The sequence below is a fragment of the Lathamus discolor genome, chromosome 3 (genome assembly GCF_037157495.1).
Source record: "Lathamus discolor isolate bLatDis1 chromosome 3, bLatDis1.hap1, whole genome shotgun sequence".
Lineage (NCBI taxonomy): Eukaryota > Metazoa > Chordata > Aves > Psittaciformes > Psittacidae > Lathamus > Lathamus discolor.
In genome coordinates this window covers 80,436,981-80,455,597 of record NC_088886.1, presented here as the reverse complement: position 1 = coordinate 80,455,597, position 18,617 = coordinate 80,436,981, and the positions used below count along the sequence as shown (strand labels likewise).

The 18,617-nt window shown below is 41.7% G+C and overlaps 1 long non-coding RNA gene across 1 annotated transcript in view; it reads left to right on the top strand.

Annotated features, from left to right (window-relative positions):
• The window catches only part of LOC136011073 (uncharacterized), a 12,154-nt gene extending 7,063 nt beyond the window's left edge, over positions 1-5,091 (top strand). Inside the window, exons 2-3 of the long non-coding RNA XR_010611186.1 lie at positions 3,603-3,695; positions 4,079-5,091. This is a non-coding gene — a long non-coding RNA (uncharacterized LOC136011073). The remainder of the gene's footprint in view (positions 1-3,602; positions 3,696-4,078) is intronic.
• Positions 5,092-18,617: the final 13,526 nt, after the last annotated feature.

Here is an 18,617-nt window from a genome sequence, read left to right as displayed (position 1 = left end):
GGAAGAAAGAAGGTTCTGTGCATATGTCTCTGTCAGTGTGTCACTGACTGACACCAAAAAATGGTTAAAACCACAATGAGCCAAGTTTTCTCCCTTAGCCTGGCCTGAGGGATGGGAAGGGAACTACCTCCACTCACTGTGAGGGGCACATTGGGCGGGTGGTGTCTTTTCTCCAGTCAGGAACAAAATCTGCAGTATTTGGGTCACTGCCATTATTTACCTTTGGGTGTTGCAGAAAAGATATTTTGATGCAGCTACTTGCTCCACACTAGTTCTGTGCTTGAAATCATAAAGCACTGTCATGCGTGTGTGGCATTTTTGGTGGATTGGTACATGTAAAACTAGATGAAGAAATGTATAGCTAATACCTTAGACTCTACTTGCTAGATAGGTCAGGTTTGAAGCTGCAGGGACTGAAGTTTATGCTTGATTTGATGCACATGAATAAGCCAATTGAATTCAAAGTTCAGCATCTGTGCAAGGCTTCAAGACTGGGGACTTGCTTTGTAAAGAGGATGATGTTTTCCCGTCTCATTGCTAGGAATTAGAGAAGTCTTTGCTTTTGTTGTCTTATTCTGGTCTGAAAGAGAAACAGCTGCCAGAGAAATCTTAGGATGTGACCTGTTTCAAGAACCTCTCAAACAGTTTATGTTTGTAAGAGAAGTGAGAACTGAAAACCACCTTATCTTCTAGCATAAATATTTGGAAATATTGTTAATACATTATAGTAATGGGATAATTATTAAATGCTTTGGTATTTAGTGTCATATTATGATGAAAATCACTTGATAACAAATTAAAGCACTTCTATTGTAATTGCTATGGTTCTAGAGGATACACATGGTTATGCAGCATTAATTTTAAAGACTTACATGAATTTTTAAGCTTAGCAGATACAAACCTTTGGAGAATAGCCAGTGTTCTTGCATGTGCTATATACACTCTAAGGAGTATTTAGCTAAATCTTTTGGACCTTGGTTGGAAGTAATTAACATTTCTTCTAAACTTTCAATATTTCATACTTTCTTTTTTTTCCAGTTACAGCTGCGGATTTGTTTAAAGTAATCTTAAACGCTCTGTAGGTGCACGTGGCAGGGGGGAACATATGAAAATGATATACATGCTCCAGAAGGTTGTAACATCTGAGAGTTAATAATCTACATGAATAACCAAACAATCGTGGATTGCACTGAATGACTACTAGGAGCACAACTGCCACTGAAGCCAGTAAAAGGCTGGTTCTTAAATCACATTCCAGGAAAGTGCTCCTTCATTGTGTTGTATCTATCCATTAAGAAGAGCAATTGGTCGCATGGAGGAAGGGCATCTTAGCTAGCTGGTGTAGCTTGAAGAGACATTTTGGGGGTGGGATTTGATTTGGTGATCCTCCAGATAAATTGTCTTGTGTCTATTGCATTTGCAGGTTGTCCCTTAGGCCTTCAGTGTCCTGTTTCCCAGCCATGCCTTAAGTCAGTCTCATACACAATGGCTTTTATTCTCTGATGTCTACAAGACTTAAAATTGTTGAATTTGGATGCTTATGATGAGGCAGGAATGGAGAGAAAAAGAGAGAGCCTGGATTATTTTAAGATGATGGTGGGCTCTGAGCCCATGCAGATCTAGGGCTGTATGTTGACAGCTGTGGACTTGTGATGCGTGTAAAGAACTGATGCATCAGGCTCACCTCACATGTGTGGATCAGTTGCATTGTGGTGGTTGTCTGTCTCCCTGCTGCCTTTGATCTGAGACCTAGATGGTTAATTAAAGAAGAGGAATACAGAATGGGGACTCGGAACCTGGGAAAAGCAGTCTAGAGGTCTTGCCCATATAGGGCCCAGCTCTTAGTACATTTAGATTCATGTTTGCTATGAGATAGGGAGCCCTAAAACAGCCCGAGCTCCTCAGGCAGCTGCTTTGTGGACTAGCTTTTATCCCATGGCACAGGGTGACTTGCCATGGGAGAGATGGCTGGAGCCTCTGCAATGGCTAATCAGGTGGTTCTGGCCTCTGGTAGAGTGGCTTGTGAGTGGGATGACCTGAGGAGAAATTGTCCATGGAAAGCTCCAGATCCCCCAGGCAGCGGCTCTATGCTGGGGTGTCTGGAGCAGGTAAGTGCTGTGGGGGATGTAACTGTCATGCCAAGGGGTACCTGGGGAGGGGGTAGTGGGATACTTAGAGTGTTGAGGGTACCTCATGAGTGAGAAGTGCAGCAAGCGAAAACATGCACTGAAAATCTGAAAAACTCAGAGGAAAAGAGGCAGAAGAGGGGGAGGAAAATTCTTTGGGAACTGTAGTCTAGGTTTAGTTTTGGTATTAAACCAAAGTTTCCTGTTTCCTCAGAGATGTACCCTGAGGCAAGGGCCTAAAATAGACTTGGGCGTGTTCCAGGCTCTTTATAGTGTTGTGAGTACGTATCACACTATTCCCCTTCAGGAACCTTACTGTTAAAGACAAAAGCCTATTATGTTCCTGTATTCCCTGACAGTCAAAGTTTGTATTTCAGAAACAAACTCTTGGGGTTATAATCAAACAGCAACATTAATCTGCCCTGTTAGATGTGGGTAATTGATTGTACTAAGTAATTTTTTGTGGTCTGTTTTAAGGAAAACATGTGGTCCAGTCTTCAGTGAGTTGAACTGCTTTCTTTTACACTAGCTGAGTATCTCATGCATCTTCCCATCTTGGTTGCTTTTTTTAAACCAAAACCCCACAGTAGTGACAGGGATTGTCCTCATTTGTGATGCCATGTCCAAATTTTGAGCATGAATGCTTTTCGTGCATTATCAGGTTATCGGGAATTGTGTTTTGGTAAATAAGTGATGCAAGGTCTGTGACTTCTGTAGTTCTGTTAATTCATTGGGGAAATACAGCTGAAAGATGGTGACAAATGTGTCTGCAGACGCTTCGCTGTTTCTGCATGTATAGTGCTGGTTAACATGGGATGAGCAAAAGAGCAGAATGGTTGTCCATTTCTGTTCTGGTACGTAGCTTGGTTGTACAATCATGTACTTATACTGTGTTCAGTTTTGTTTTCTTTAAAGAGGCTTTAATAATGCAAGGCACCTTAAGAAAATATATAATTGTGCGCAATTTGCTGCTTAAGAGTACACGGCTCTTCTGTTTGAACTGCTGCTACCTCCTGAAAGCAGGAGCGGAGACCGTGTCTTCTTTGAAAGTGTTTTTTCTCCTATGTGCAGAGTGGCAGAATGCATATGCTGGTCTTTGGGATGTGCGTATGCAAAGTGAGATTGTGTTGAAGCCTATTTTGAAGGAAATTTATTATGGATGTTCTGTATATGGCTATTGCTTCCTATTGTGGAACACTCTCTTCAGCTTCCTCAGTAGCTGTTTCTCTGCAGGTAGGTCCCCCACCTTGTTCTCCTTTGTTTCTGTAAGTGTGAAGCTGGGTTTTAGTAGCACCAGCTACTAAGAAGGAGAAAAATGACTGCTATAGCTGAACCCAGGACAGCTCTAACTTGAATTGTTCTGGAAAGGTGTTTTATATGATGATCTCACAGGATAATCAAGGAGGGTGAGAAAAGTACTGAATCAAATTGTGTTTTAGCCTTAAATTCTCACAGTGTCCAATCTTTCTTTTAAAGGTACCACAAAGTCAGAACTCTTCCCAGTGTGCTGCAGATCACAGAGACTGCTTCACCCTCTGCTATATGCAGCCTGCCGTATCTGTAGAGTAGGTATGGTTCCTTAGTCTGCTGTTTCTGAATGTTGCTTGCTCCTGAAGTTTGCTCCTGAAGTCTGTGAAAATACGTATGTTAGATGCTCTGAAAGCTGCAAAGACCCCCTGTATCTTCTAAAAAGGCTGTGTGCTATTCTGAATGTTTAAACTGTAGTTCTATCACCTTTATCCATGGATGTGAGGTTATTCTGATGCATTTGACAAGAGTTGCAATTTAATCCAGGAAGTCAGGCTACTGCAGGAAGCACAGCATGTCTGTTAAGTGGTGCGTTTTGCTGTGGGTTTGCATTGGGTACAAGGCAGAGATTTTAATCTTCAGGATATCAAATGGCCCAGGCATCCTAATCTCCAAGATTTTGTCTCTCTTCCTTCATGCTGCAGACCACAGAGAACCACCGTTTATTCCCAGCTCTGGGTCTCAAGGAGGAGAAACATACCATGTTCAGAAGGTGCCTGTGCTAGGGGACCAAACTTGGGACAACCTTTTTTAATGAGACAACATTCTTCCAGACTGTACTGTCCAATACAGTGCCACTTTAAATATGCCTGTAATGTAGTTACTCAGTGGGAGAAGATGCTGCATTCAAACAAGCGTATTTGTAAAAGCAGACATTTTGACTTTCAAATGTCATCTTTTCCTTCTCTAAAATGGGCATGATGGCATTTCTTGAACTTTCATTACCCTTGAGGTCAGATCTAATCTTAGAAAAAAACTTGAGGACAATAGGGTTTGCTTTTTTCTGGCACATGCGGTTTAGGAGACCACTGCGTTAGACTTCTGGGCTGAGGGCAGCTCTTTGAGATAGCTGCCTTTGCTGGGTCATGATATGCAAGCTTCCTTGCTCAAGCATGCCAGTTGCAAATCAAACACTATCTCCTGCTGGAGACAGACGTTTCTCCAAATGGAGACAACTGCTCTCATGCTAATGAATGGCTGCAGCTAATTTGTGTGACTTTCTGATGATGAGTCAAAACTGCAGTGACCCTGGTCATCGTGATCTGCTTTTTATATATACTGCTTTCTCCTCAAGTCTCAATTTTCTTTGCTAATTTACCACATCAAGGTGCAAAACTTGTGCCTTGCAATTTTTCAGTTTTGAAGACCACTAAAAACATTCTGGTCTACAAATGTTAAATTTCCAGTAAAAACTCAGTACCCTCCTGAAGTGGCAACTCTTATGGTGAAAAACCACAAACCCGTTTGACCAGGCCAGATGCTTTCATCTCCTCAGTTCAGCTGAGTAAATGATTCCTATGGTTCACTCCCACCCCCTTCCACTGCTTTATTTACTAACACACTAGTAGGATCCAAGATAGAGGGGTTAAAAGCTGGTTTCTCTGTTCTTTCTTAACTTTCTTTGAGGACATGACCCTTTCACATAAATGTGTTTTGCTTTCCCAAATTCTAGTCCCATTGTGGAGTGTATGGAGGCAGCAAATAAATGATACTTAAAAATGACATAATTACATTTTCAGTAAATATGAAATTATCTTGCTAGTGTTGTAATAAAAAGCTTATCCACCACCCACTCCCGGGAGAAAAGGCAAACCAACAGTGCATCAAATACTGACAAAATCCCAATAGTAAACAGTGTGAGCAATTAATGCTTTTGGTATCTGCTGAGACAGTAAAACCTTGTACTGGCTTTGTAGAGAGTGTCTGTACTAGAAATCCGTCCCTGCTTCCTTTTGGATTTTGGCGATGCAAATTCTTGCAGCAATGCAAGTGTTTTGTATCAAAGGTGACCATGTCCACTGAAGGAGGGAGGAGGGTGACTACAAACTGGATCCGGATTTATGTTAGCTCTTTTTGAGGAGAAGGTAACAAGCATGGGAAAAAGGTGGTTCTGGGGATGGCTGGGAAGAAGGAGGAGTGGTGAAGTGCCTGGAAAAGTTGCTGCCTTACAGTTTCCCTTGACGTCCAGGCACTTGAAACTCCTCAGCTGGGGTGGGACGGTGTACTGGAAAATACAGAGAACAGCTTCACTTTGAGTGCTGTGGCATGGATGGCAAAATGCATTTATTTGGTCTCATTCATGTCTCCTGTGAATGGTGATGGCAGGTGAGCAGTAAGACAAAGAGCTGAGCAGCTGCCCTGGCCTTCTGTACCTTGGAGGAAATTTGATTTGCCCTTTCACAGTGATGCTTACCACCAGGAGCTCTCCTTTGGTCTTCTGTGGAGTTTTGCCATCCCTTAATAGTGCTTGAGGCAAGAAGGGACAGGCTTTTATTACAGGTAAATTGTCTGTTGTCTGTGGACCTTCCGCTGCTGGCCTGTCCCTAGCTGTAAGGCTTTTGGACAACAGCATCTGCTTCCAGGACAAGCACTGGGGAGAGGGCCAGGGTCACACTTGGGTGTCCATTGGAATTGTGCCATGCCCATTTACTCACAGCAAAAAACCTAAATCTAGAAAGAGAAGCAGTTTTCATGGATATGTGAGCAAGCAGGAAAATACTAGTCTCATGTATCCTATTGAACTGATGGAGGGAATACTAGCTAGTTAAAAAAAGCCCCCATCATGAGTACTTATGTAGAACAAAAAGAGCCATATACAGTAATGTCAAAGCAGCAAGAATGCAATTTTAATATAAGCTATTGCCAGTATGATGTGAAATTAATTTTTTTTGTTGTTGTATTAGGTGCCAAAGAATCCAAGGTCTCAGCCAGAGAACAGCCTGTTTGGTTTATATTTTTTCTTTTACAGAATTTGAAAAGAGAATGTTGTTCTGTTGGCACTAGAACAGCACAGGAAGAGTAGTAAGTGATTTAAGATGCTCTATAGGCCAGTCCTCAGTGTTTCTCACTTACATAGACCCATATGTTTACTCTTAAGTTTCTGATTAATTATAATAATATTAGAGTTACATTCCATATCTTTCAGAAAAAACAGTAAGCTATCAAAGGGAGCACATGTGTCTATACGCAGGCATTTCACTGCTGTCTATACGCAGGCATTTCATGTGCTATCAGAGCACGTGAGCTTATGTTATGGGTTTACACTCTCAGTGGTGCTGAAAGGCATCGTAAAGGTAGAGATTCAAGGTCCAGCAGCTGGGACTAGCAAACCCTGAGCAGATGAGGCACTGGCCAAAGTGGAACAAAAACTCGCATTAAATGAAGTTGTAAGACTTTTGGCCCTTTAAATGTCGTTCTACGCGGTACTGAAGAAGACAGGGAGACTGAATAAACCAGCAACTTTCTCATGAAGCAAGAGCTTTCTCCAGCCTCTGCTTTATCTTCTCCCTCTGCTCTCTTTCTCCTTCTCTGGCTTGAAAGGAAAAAATGGTGTTTTCTCTTCCCTGAGCTAGGTGGAAAAACTGCAGCACATTAGTAGTCCTGGGATGTGGCAGTAGTGGAAGTTGAAGTTTCCTCTTTGCTGAGGTGCTGAAGACATTGTGCTAGCAAACCCAGATGACACTAAGAGGAACGAGCCTCTTCAGAGTCCTAGTGGACTTTCATTGCATCTTAAATGCATGCCTGGTAATGAATGTGCCGTGAAGGAGACTTGAACATCTGGTCACTTAATTCTAGTATTTCTTAATTTATAAGGATATGAAAATTTGAACATAATATTCAAGATAAAGTTACCAATCTGATAAGACTGTTGTTCCCCATGAGTGAGCATTGTTCTTGTGAATATGGGATAGAACTATTACTGTATCAGCTACGCCTGTAGCTCATTAGCAATGTACATTTCTGAGCTGGAAATCTACTTTGTTTATGACTTTAAACTTGGTGTGTCCCAAACTCTCTGCTGCTGCCTCTCAGAAAATTGCAGAAGTACTACATATCGAGGAAAGACCTTTCCCCACAAATATTCTGTATATGCAGTTTGAAGAGCAGCTGACTTCTTATTTTAAGAGTCAAAACCTTTGGCAGACAAACTGTTTCATGTGCTAACGTCTGGTGTGTGAATGTGCTTTCTGGGGTGTCATTTGCCTGTGAGGGCAGAGTTGAAAAAAAGGCAGGTTGTCTCCAGCATGGTCAGTACCAACTTGCATCTCAGCTGGGAAAACCTCTCAAAGTCTTCACAGAACTTGAAAACAAATTAGACCGATACTACAATACATGTCTGCTTTTAAAGACTTTTTAATGAGAAGAGGATGACCCTGTTAATGAACATTAGCAGCACGAACTCCTGGTGGTCCTGACCAAGGAAACAACATCCACCCAATGTCTACTTTTATTTGTCTTTAAAAGCAGACCAAATGCATGGTACTCCTGCTTTTATTTAAAACTGCCTCCCTGCCTATCTGTTGGCTGAGATGTAGGCTATGATTTCAGGAAGATGATGTGATGCCAGCACTTTAACTGTGACCAAAGCCAGTATGCATTTGTCTGTGGGATGCTGGCAGGTGCCCTAAGGAGATGCCACATTTTCAGGCAGCTGAGGCTGCTTGAGGTACTTACCATGACTTGCCCTATTGCAAGGTCCCAAGACTCACTTACCAGCCTCTGTCTCCTGTGTGCTGGTAGCATGTCTCTCCGGCTCCTGGCTAGTGAGGGTGGCAGCAATGGCCTGAGACAAGCTCTTTGATCTCTTTGTTCTTCCAGAAGACATCCCAAGGCATCTTGTTACCTGTACGAGCTGTGAGGCCCAAATGAGACAGATGCTTGCTGCGGAGGGAAGCCCTTTAAGGCAAAAGGTGCACGGTATGGGGGTTTGGCTCAAAATCCCCTCTCTTGCTGGCTGTGGGCCAGCTTCCTGTGGTTCTGGCCAGATTTCCAGCATGGCCAGCAGCCCCTCCTGGGCACCTGGCTGCAGGGATGGAGGGAGGACACCATACTGGTGTCCCTGGTACAGCAAGGTTGAACTCATGAGGGCTTTGAAGGATGAGGACTTAAATGCACAAAGGATTAAAGGTTAGCCATGTGATTCTGTGTGGGCCTCAAGAGACATCAACCCTGAACTGGCTCCTTAAGCTGCTGCTCTCAGGTTTTTTATTTTTTTTTCTGTGAAACACAAAGAAATAGAGAAATTAAGGTTTACTGTGGCAGTTTGGAGTCAGATGAGCGCCATCATCCTGGGACATACAACCAAGCTTATTTCTGCAGTTATTACCCCTAAGAATGCAGTGCTTAATTCCTTCCCCCCTTTTCTATCCTCTTTATTGTTTTCTCTTGGAGACTAAACGGTTGTTCACTGATGCTTACCAAGACCCTGAGTGTTCTTGGAGAAAAGTCTTTTGGAAAGTGCCACATTAGATAATCATGTGTGTGTTTTGTTTAGAAGTTGCCTCATAGTGCCATGCTTGCTCAAATACTGTGCAGCCAGACAAGAATGTCAGCCACGGGAGAAGCCTTTTGCATCAGTAAATTTTGTCTGATGGAAAGCTACTGTTTTCAGGGCAGAAAAGCATGTTATTCCTCTATCTTCGTCCCATAACAAAATTACAGCCAACTAGAAAAGAGAATCCTGTTAATCAGAATAGTCAATTGGGGAATCACTAGCTCTGATTTTAAACACTATTTGTAATTTGCTTTAGGGTCTGTAGCCTAATTCTTTCCTTTGAGTTAATTAAAATACGTTTGGATGTGACAGACATTTCCAAACCATCCCGCAATCCAGGAGGAAGGGCAGGTTTTTTGTCATCCTCCATCAAGTACAGAGACTCTGAACACAGAAGAATTTCACTACAATGCTGCAAGGTTGTTTACCTTAGCTCCTTCACAAAAGATAATCCAACAAATTACATTAATTATAAACCAATATGTTCTGTTCAATTCCCACATGAGCCAAACCTGGGTATGAGCATCTGCTCTTATTTTCTGAGCTGGGTTTTGAGGACAAGACTCACAACAATGCTCAATCCATAATTAACAGAAAAATTAAAGATGCAACATCCCTTGCATCCTGCTTTTTGAAGCAGCATGTTTAAAAATATACATGCACTGTCCTGGCAGTTTTTATTCGACATAAAAAAAACAATACTCTATTGTTACCCTGGTGTGTTTTTGTTTGTTTAAAATATTTACATTTATGTTAGGCTTAAAATAAACATGTAAATACTTTCCATAAGAAAAAAAAAAGAGATTCATAATTCCCTCTTGTGCTACATTTTTTTCTTTTCAATTGTTTCTCTCCCTCCCCCCAAAGATGACCTCTTTTCATAAAATGTGGTTTATTCTGCATTAAGCATATTGTTTTCTTTATGAAAAAAGGACTGGTTGGGCTTCTTCTCATTTTATTTTTTTAAGTGGCATATTTTTTCAGTTTCATTTCATAACAGGAAACAAAAGAGAACGTGATTGTTTGACCTGCTTACCAAAGAAATATTTGGCCAATAAAAATCCCATTAGCATGATGCCAAGTTCTGCTAGTTGTTTATGGTAAGCATGCCTATACAATTATGCTCCATTTGCATGTCGAAGGAGTGGAGGAAAGAGAGCTTTTGTGGTTTAGGCACTAGGCTGGCACTTGAGATAAGAGATCAGTTCCCAGCTGTGCAGCAGACTGACTTTGAACAGACAGCAAATTTCCGTGGCTTACTATTGCAGAAGGGATTAATAACACTTCTTTCCCCCATCTTCCATCTTGTTCCTGTAGGAAACTAAACTCTTGAAGGCTGCTTGCCCTGGTGTGCAGTGCTTGGTCTGTTGTGGGGCCCTACCCCTTGACCAAGGGGGATAGGTGTGTTGCCTTCACCTGAGACTCCTGTAGGAGCAGAACTAACTTCCTAACTCACCGTGCTTAACAGAGCTCATGCAACATAAAAGGAATAAAAAATTATATGGTTGCTACTATCCATTCCTAATTCAGGGAGGAAGACCTGAATTTCTTGATAATGGAGGTCTTTCCTTTGTTCCCCCTATCCCTTGGGTTTGCCCATGGCCGTGTCTGATGGTGCTGACAGCCCCATGGCTCCTAGCTGCCATGGAGCAGCCTGTTGGCCTGCTCTAGAAGTGGTCTTGCCCATCCTGCCAGATGTCCTCCTTGCTGGGAACCCCTATGTTGCTGCTGGAGACAAGGATATGGTTGCTGTCCCATTGTAGTCATACTTCTCGCGCCACTGTGCTGTGCAGCAGCCTCTGTAGACTTGCTGGGTTTCCTGCATTTCACGCAAGTCTTGTTTTAATGAATAAGTAATTGACAAGAAAACAATAGAAATTTATTAACTACAGGAGGAAAAAAATAACACGGAAAAGCTGAACATATTGGGAAACACTTCTGCAAAGAGAATGAGGGGGACCGCTTCTTTGAAAGCCAAGACATGTAGCCCCTGGAAGCTCAGAGATGCCGCCTCTGTTGCCCGAGGTTTTTGCTCCTCTGGGACTTGCAGCATGGATTCAGTTGTGAACACGCTGCAGAGAGCAGGATGTGGTGAACCATAGGCTCTGTGGGCTCCCTGCTTGGCAGCACAGTGGGAGCTCGTGGGGCAGTCCAAGGAAGGACTGCAGGAGCTTTTCTGAAGTCACTGATTGGTACAGAGGATTTTTTTGTGTTTAGCCTTGCTGGTAGAAGGGTCCTGAGCCTGGGTGTAATGGTCAGGAATGTAAGTTCCTGCTAAACACTCAAATTCTGCAGGCTTGTTATCCCAGTGTTCTTGGTGTTTGAAAAGCAGGGAAACTTCCACCCCTTCCAGTTAAGAGGGTTTAAGCTCAGTGTAAAGAAGCAGGAATAAATCCTCCAAGTGTTAAATGTTGTGATGGCTGGTGAGCTCTGCTGCTGGACACAGATGTACCATGAGTTACAGATATGTGGGAATGGAGGGTGCTGCTGCCCACAGAAGGGGGGACCAGGCCTGTTGGGACATGCAACCAGAGAGTTGCCTATCTCTCTTCTGCAGGGCCAAGGAAGAAACACTGGTGTGGGGCAAAGACCCCTGTGTCCGGGCCAGCTGCTCCTGTGTGGCCCATGCCACCCACAGACAGGGCTTTCTCAAGCCGCTCCTAATGGCTGAGTAGTGGCCCTGGGCTTGGGTCTTCAGGCATAATTTGCTTTAGGCAACATCCGTGTCTTCCTGGTCTGTAAATAGGTAACTATAATGTCCGCAGCAAGAGGACATTAGTTTTCAATTTCAGCCAAAGGCACATCTCAACCTTCCTCCAAATTAAAAAAGTAATCAAAAGGCAGCTCTTGGTGTCTCTCAAGTCTTTGATGATTTACCCTCCCACTTCAACAGTGCTCCTTGAGTTCTGGGACACATGCATGCCAAAACCTCTTCCTTTGCTGGGAGCATGAAGTTTTCAGCTGCACAATTTGCAGAGCGGACTTGAGGAAAAGCCTTCTGCCTTCACTATTGCTCTTGAGAAGGATATGTGTTCACTGCGCAGCTAAGGCATGTGCTGTGCAGCAGCCCTTGCTTGGTAGGACTCTGAAAATGACTTCAAAATGGCACAGTGTGAACGCTGCATGCCCAACGTGTGATATTAAAACATTTAGAACTGGATCAAATCAAACCCAGTTTTCACCACAAACGCGTAGAGGCTGTTCTTCTTGTTTGAAGACTCTTTTCTTGCCAAATTCCATCTTTCCACACTGAGATGCTTAAAAAAAGCCTTGTGTATGTATATATTTATATAGCTGAATGTTTTTTTGATCACATTTTATACAAAAATATTGCCTTTTGGCAGGGAGTCAGCTAGTAGGTGTTGGATTCAGAATGTATCATAAAGTTACGAGTGACTGCAAATGACATTTACACCCAGTAAATCTGGTAGGGAAGTGTTAAGGTCGAAAAATCAAGGCCTCCAAAGCCAGGAAATTACATAAATAATAATTGCATTGAGCTCTCTGTGTGTCTGTGCATGTGTGTGCATTTATAACTAGTTATGTGACTGATTTAGGTTTTTTCTTTCTTTAATTCCATGGGACCTGTCTCTTCTGTAGGTGGTTTTTCAGTCTTACTTGCACCATGTGTTATTTTTTGCCACCAAAGCCCTGTGGAGTTATCTATATGTGTCTGTGCTAGGAGTGGGTCAAGGCCATGAGACTGAAGTCAGAGGTGTCCTTGCATGGAGACTCAATTTACCAAGCCTTGGGAAATGGGTGGCTACCCCTGGTGGGACAGATTGTATGGGGTCACAGGCATGTGCTGGGTAGGGGGGACACCAAAGCCTGAGGCTTTTTCTATCCCCCAGCCCCAGAAGCTGAAGGCAGCTGTAGATGGTATCTATGGATCTGTGAAGATACAGGCTCCTGGAGCTGCAAAAGAGACTGATAGCATCATGGTGATGGGGAAGCATGGACATAGCTGGGGAGCAGGTTGTGAATAGGTGTAAGTTGCTCCTATGGGACCAACAGATATCTGCAGAAGTTTCTGCTAAGCCCGTGGCTTGGATAAATAAATCTGTCTGGATTTCCCATGAATGCCTGTGCCCCAAGACACAGCACACTAGTGTTTCTCAGATAAAAGCTTCAAGAATTGCAGAAACGTAAGGAAAAGGTAGAGTATAGAGGGTGCACCCACTCTGAGGTCATGCCATCTGTGAAGGAAGTTTCCTTTTTATTAAGTAACCTCCAAAGAAAGATATCCGTAACCTCCCATAGAGGGCTTGTTCACCTGCTGAGCTACCTTTATTTTTGTTTCCTTTCTAATCATAATCAAAACGAGATTTGTTATGAATCAAGACAATTTCTTTCTGTGCTATTGCTAATATTGCTGGCGAGCAATTGCTCAATGTCTTTTTCATAACCCCTTTTGGAAGAGCCTTATCATGTAATCTGTTGTTTCTAAACAAAAGTTTACAGTGAAAGCTGTCACTTGGAGCAAAGACTCAAAAAGCAAAGGCACATCTGTGTGTTATTTCATTGGTTCTGCATTGCAGAACCTTTTGGAACCCACCACAACTTGAAAGGAAAACCTTATAAAGGATTTTTATATTATTGGATTTTAGTTATTTTCAGTTTTGGGATATTAGGTTTCTACATATTATAGTTGGCTTAAGCTTTCTTGTTTGCTTGAGGTTTTTTCCTCTTAGGATATTTTTTTTTTTTTTTAATGGAATTCCTCTTTTTAATTCTTTCTATTTTAAAGCAATGTGTTCATTACACTTGGATTCTTATTTTGGAGTCGCTTCACTTACTGGAGGATTAAATGGCATTTCTACATGTGTAAGGAGTTTAACAAAATTGAGTCGCATTTATTGAATGATCTTGTTTTTATTTATCCATAAAGTGCACCAGGATATTACTCACTAAGGCTCAAGTCTGATTTTTATCTGAGGTCCTGGCCTGAGCAAGAGACAAAAACAAGGGCAAATTAACCAAGAACTTCAGTAATAACTCTTTAAAATAAACTTGTAAAGTAAATTAAAACCGTGAGTGAAGTGGAAGAAAACTAAAGGAGAATGAGGAAAACTAAACCTCGCGGATCAGTAAGAGGAAAGTTGGTGATGGTGTGATTGAGAGTAGAATTAGCCCCATCTGCCAAGTGCCTCTGAACAGTAGAGATGTCACCTGCCACCCGTACCCCAGGAAGGCTTTAGGCCGGACTCTGACCTGATTTTCACCCTGTGCAACACTGCCTGCACAGGTGCAAGTTAGAAACCCACCCAGTCAAATTCTTCTCTAAACATAAGTAAATAAAGGAGTACTGTTTCTGGTTTCTGTAAGCTCTGAAATGATGTTTGCCTCATGTGATAGTAACTTCCTTGTGGTGCTTGCTGGAGGTGCCAGGCTGACAGCCCGGGGCAATGGGTCCCTTGCAGCTTTACCATGCTTTCACAATAACCACTCCTCCCCTCCAGCCAGTTACTTCGGTCCTCAGGGTCTCTGCTGAGACTGCCGTAGGCTGAGACCAAATTTAGTAATCTAAGTGAAATAGATGTGCACCACTGCAGTCTGACAATGCAAAGCTAGCTGTCCATAAAGCGGAGTGGCTTGTCCTGATTATTCTCTGACAGGATACAGGTACAGCGACGGCTGCACTGCCTTGTAGTCCTCAGCTCGTGGAAATCACTACAGGGCTATTAAACACAATATATATGTCAGAGCAGTGGAGAGTTTGTTCTGGGTTATGTCTCTTGGCTTTGGAGGGTTTCGAATATGGTGCAGCCCATACTCCCTGCAGGTACTTGCACTGAGCCTCTCAGAAGATGGAGAAGGGTTTAACTTGTGTGATGGCATTTGTAAGATACAGTTCAGGTGTGTAAATTAACTTCTCCAAGCTCAGATACTAACACAGTGGAGAGCTTCTTTTTTAATACCAACTTCTCCTGAAGCAGCAGGCTGCCTGGGTTTGATGCCCATATGGGGAAGCGGGCTCCTATGGTACCAGTGACTTCAGGAAAGCGCCATGTATTCCCCCTGAGGTTCAAAACTCAAAACTGCTCACCTAGGTCCTTATAGATGTGACCCCTCTGAGGGGCTGCTTTCCCATTGTTGACATGTGTTTCTGGAAACCAGTGACTGCTTCAGTCATACTTAACCTTTTTATCACTCTAAAATACACTGTGTCCCTTTTATCACATTTAGAAAAATTAGTCTGTTCTAAACCAGCTGGCTGCTTTGAGGGCATGCAAGTATGTGTATGACAGCACATGCTTTTACTTTTTAATGAACTATTTCCCCTGGCTTCATCTTACTTCCACAGTCTATTTTTGTTGTTATAATGACACTGGTCAGTGAAGCTCAGAGGAAATCAGTCATCAAAATGCATGGTGCTGAAGCAGTATTTCTGCTGTAGTGGGTATTCTGTTAATGCCTTTGGAGATTTCTTGCTGTTGTCACTGCTACATCCATACCATAATGCAGAACTACCTAAATTGAACCAAGAGGCAAAATTTGGAGCTATATAACTAGGTTACCTAAGAAAAATTTCTTGGGACATTAATTTTCACTCATGCTAGAACAGTCAAAGTGACCCCTAGTATGTTCTGTTGGGATGCCTGGCATCTGTTACCTTACTCTAATGCACAGGATTCTCTTCCTTCATTTCCTTAGTAGCAAAACTGGCCTGCAATCTGTGAAACATTAACATTTGCAAAATATACACCACCACTGAAACAACAAGGTTTTGGAAATTAAGGTTCTTTTAATTGGTCACATACAGTTAGATCACTGTTTGGATAAAGGGTCCCATATTGACCATCTAGAACTCTTTTTGAACAGCTATTTCATAACTTCTCTCTTTTGCTTTCCTCCTTCTGTGGATGTCTCATTTCCATACTGCTTTACACTGTGTTTCTCCAAGTGTTTTCGCATATTTAAACCTGGTCTGTGATTGTAGCTCTGCAATAGATAGATCATATCAAACAAACTTGGTTTCTTAAACCCTACAGAAACGCTCACTATTATTTTCCAGCAAGCTCCTCCAGATCCTCTCTTCCTGTGATGTCTCTAGGATATTCCACTTGCTTGTGCTGCCTTCACTTGCTTCATCTCTTATCCTGGCTTGGTTCCTTTGCATCTTTTTAGGAAAATCCTGAATGAAAGCTCAGCCTGTGGGGCCAAAATAAGAACAAGCTGAGACAAAGTGAAATGCTGTAAACTTTTTGCTCAGCAGCCCAGGTGGTTTGAAGAGCCAGTTGTCTTTGGTTGCTACCCTCCTATATTGCTTTTGTTTGTGGATGGTTCAGCATTTATGCTTCTGTGTGCATAGCCCTAACGGTAATAAATCTAATTGTTCTTAAATTTTCCCTTCAGAGGTTCTACCTCAGCCAGCTAGGATACAAGCAAAACCCCAGTTTTCCAGTTCTTTAGAATAATCTCTACTGCTTATTCACAATTCTAACTTTTTTATTAGTTACACCATGGATGTGTTCAGACAGCAGGGTAATAAAAGACCATGTACCTGGCCTGAAGCCTATTGAGACGGACACAATGAATGCAATTAGTCTTTAATAACTTCCATGAAATAAAACTTGTATTCAAAAGTTATTCTTTATCAAAGAGTACTGGTTCTTTCCTTCCTTCCTCTTTAAGGAATAACAGCACGAACCTGTGAGAGCACAAGTAGGAAGTCTTACTCATTTTGTTTTCTTTCTCAGTTTTTTTTTTAAAGTTGATTATATTTTTACCTGAAACCAAATTTGTCAGCTTCAGATGCCTTGTTAACATAAAATTAAGACAACAACAACTTGTAAATTGTAAAATTTATGAAAATAAAAATGGATTAATATTTGATGAAGCTTCCATAAAAAGAGACTTAATTGTTCATATATTATTTATGAACTTTGGGGAACAATTTATCTTGTTTTTACCTTTCAGAACAGCCCCCAAGAGCTGTGGTACAGAGTAGGAAGGGCTTCTACCTTCTTCCTAGGGGATCATTTTCTCCTTCTTCCCTGGCCATGGGCAGGAAACGAGCCCTCCAGTACTGTCAGGGCACAGACCCCTCCCTTCCCACTGCAAATCTGCTCTTGAAGTGGGTTCAGGACACATCAGGTGCCAGCCAATGTGTCAGAGGACCCAACCACATCTTCAGTGGGGTAGCACTGAATGTGACACAATCATCCTGCCTTCATACGCAAAATGTTGCTTGTCCCTTTGCTGCTCCTCACTGAGGACAGAGAGGGAGCCTCATGGGGGAACTTTGTGTAGCAGATGATGTAAATTGCAAAACCTGCTAGAAATCTTCTAATTAATTATTAGTTGGGTTCATGTGTCTGTGTATGTTATACAGGCGCTCTATGTATAGTATATGCAACTTACAAATGTTCTATGATTATGTTCCTTCTGTTCTTGGACACATAAAAGCCATTTTCCCCCTTCAGCTGCCCTGGTAATCTTTTTTTGTTTGTTTTTCCTCCTTCCTTCCATAGTATATTCATGAATAAGAGATTTGGGTAGAAATGGTAGATGAAACCCCTCCTTTTCCTTGTGAAGTCAGGGAACAGAACTTGGCAATGACTGCCAATACAATAGAAAATGTCTCTGTGCTCCACCAGCAGATGAGTACTCAAAGGGGCCTGTCATTACAGTGTTGTTGCAAGCAATAATGTAAGGTATAAAAGTCACTTTGCAGAGATCAACTTTTGATAAATACATTTTAATTTCTTTATTGAGTTTTAAAGTATAACAACAATTGTTGAATAGGTGCAACTGAAAACATGTTAAATAGCCTTCAACTCTTCACATTTGTATTGAACATCATCTCCAGGAGTGACATTTCATGTTACCATGGAAACAAATTTGACATTTCAAAAATACATTTATTGCTGGGTCACCAAGATAGGAATTCTGAAAGAAAAAAGGGTCAGAATATTTGCCTGTCTCAGACATATTATACAGTTTGCTGTATTACTTTGGAGGAAAGAAATATGTGGTATCGTTGTAAAATAGCACGCTCCAGCTTGATCCAGTTTGGAAATATTTTGACAAGATGGTGGCAGTGTTACAGGTCAATAAAGCGTGTCTCAGTTTCTGAGATTTTGCAAAGTGATTAAAACTGTTTCTTGGATCAAGACCTTTTCTGGATCAATTCATGTTCCTAAGGACTTTTAGTCATGGTTTTCACAACCGCAGTAGCTGTTCTCTACTTCATCATCTGTCCTTATAGAAAACACTTGAAAGATTGATGTAAAGATTTTATTTCATATTCAGGAAAAACACTGCTATCTTAATTGGAATTATGCCAAAGTGATATCCCAGATAATGTATTTAATATAAAATAGGATATTAAGGAATCGAGGGTAAGGTTTGGTACTGAAGGATGTGTGCCTGTATTTTAGAAAGAAATATGTAATTTACTATTTTATTAAGATAGAACAAATGCTGTTCTTGAATGTCTTGGTGTAGTTCGGTAATGATGTATTATAAAATCAAAAGGTAAAGTGAAAGTACTGATCATATAAAATGAAATATTACTTTTTCAAGGGATTTATCTTTTACATGGAGTGGTTGAAAGCTAATAAGGGTGGGAGAGTGAGTTATGGCCTGCAGCAAGATCTCTGTCATTTGTACTAGCAAATAATATCTTTGAGCAAGGAAAACAGTGAGGGTTGCAGGAATGCAATTTTGGTAAAGTCCAACTAAAT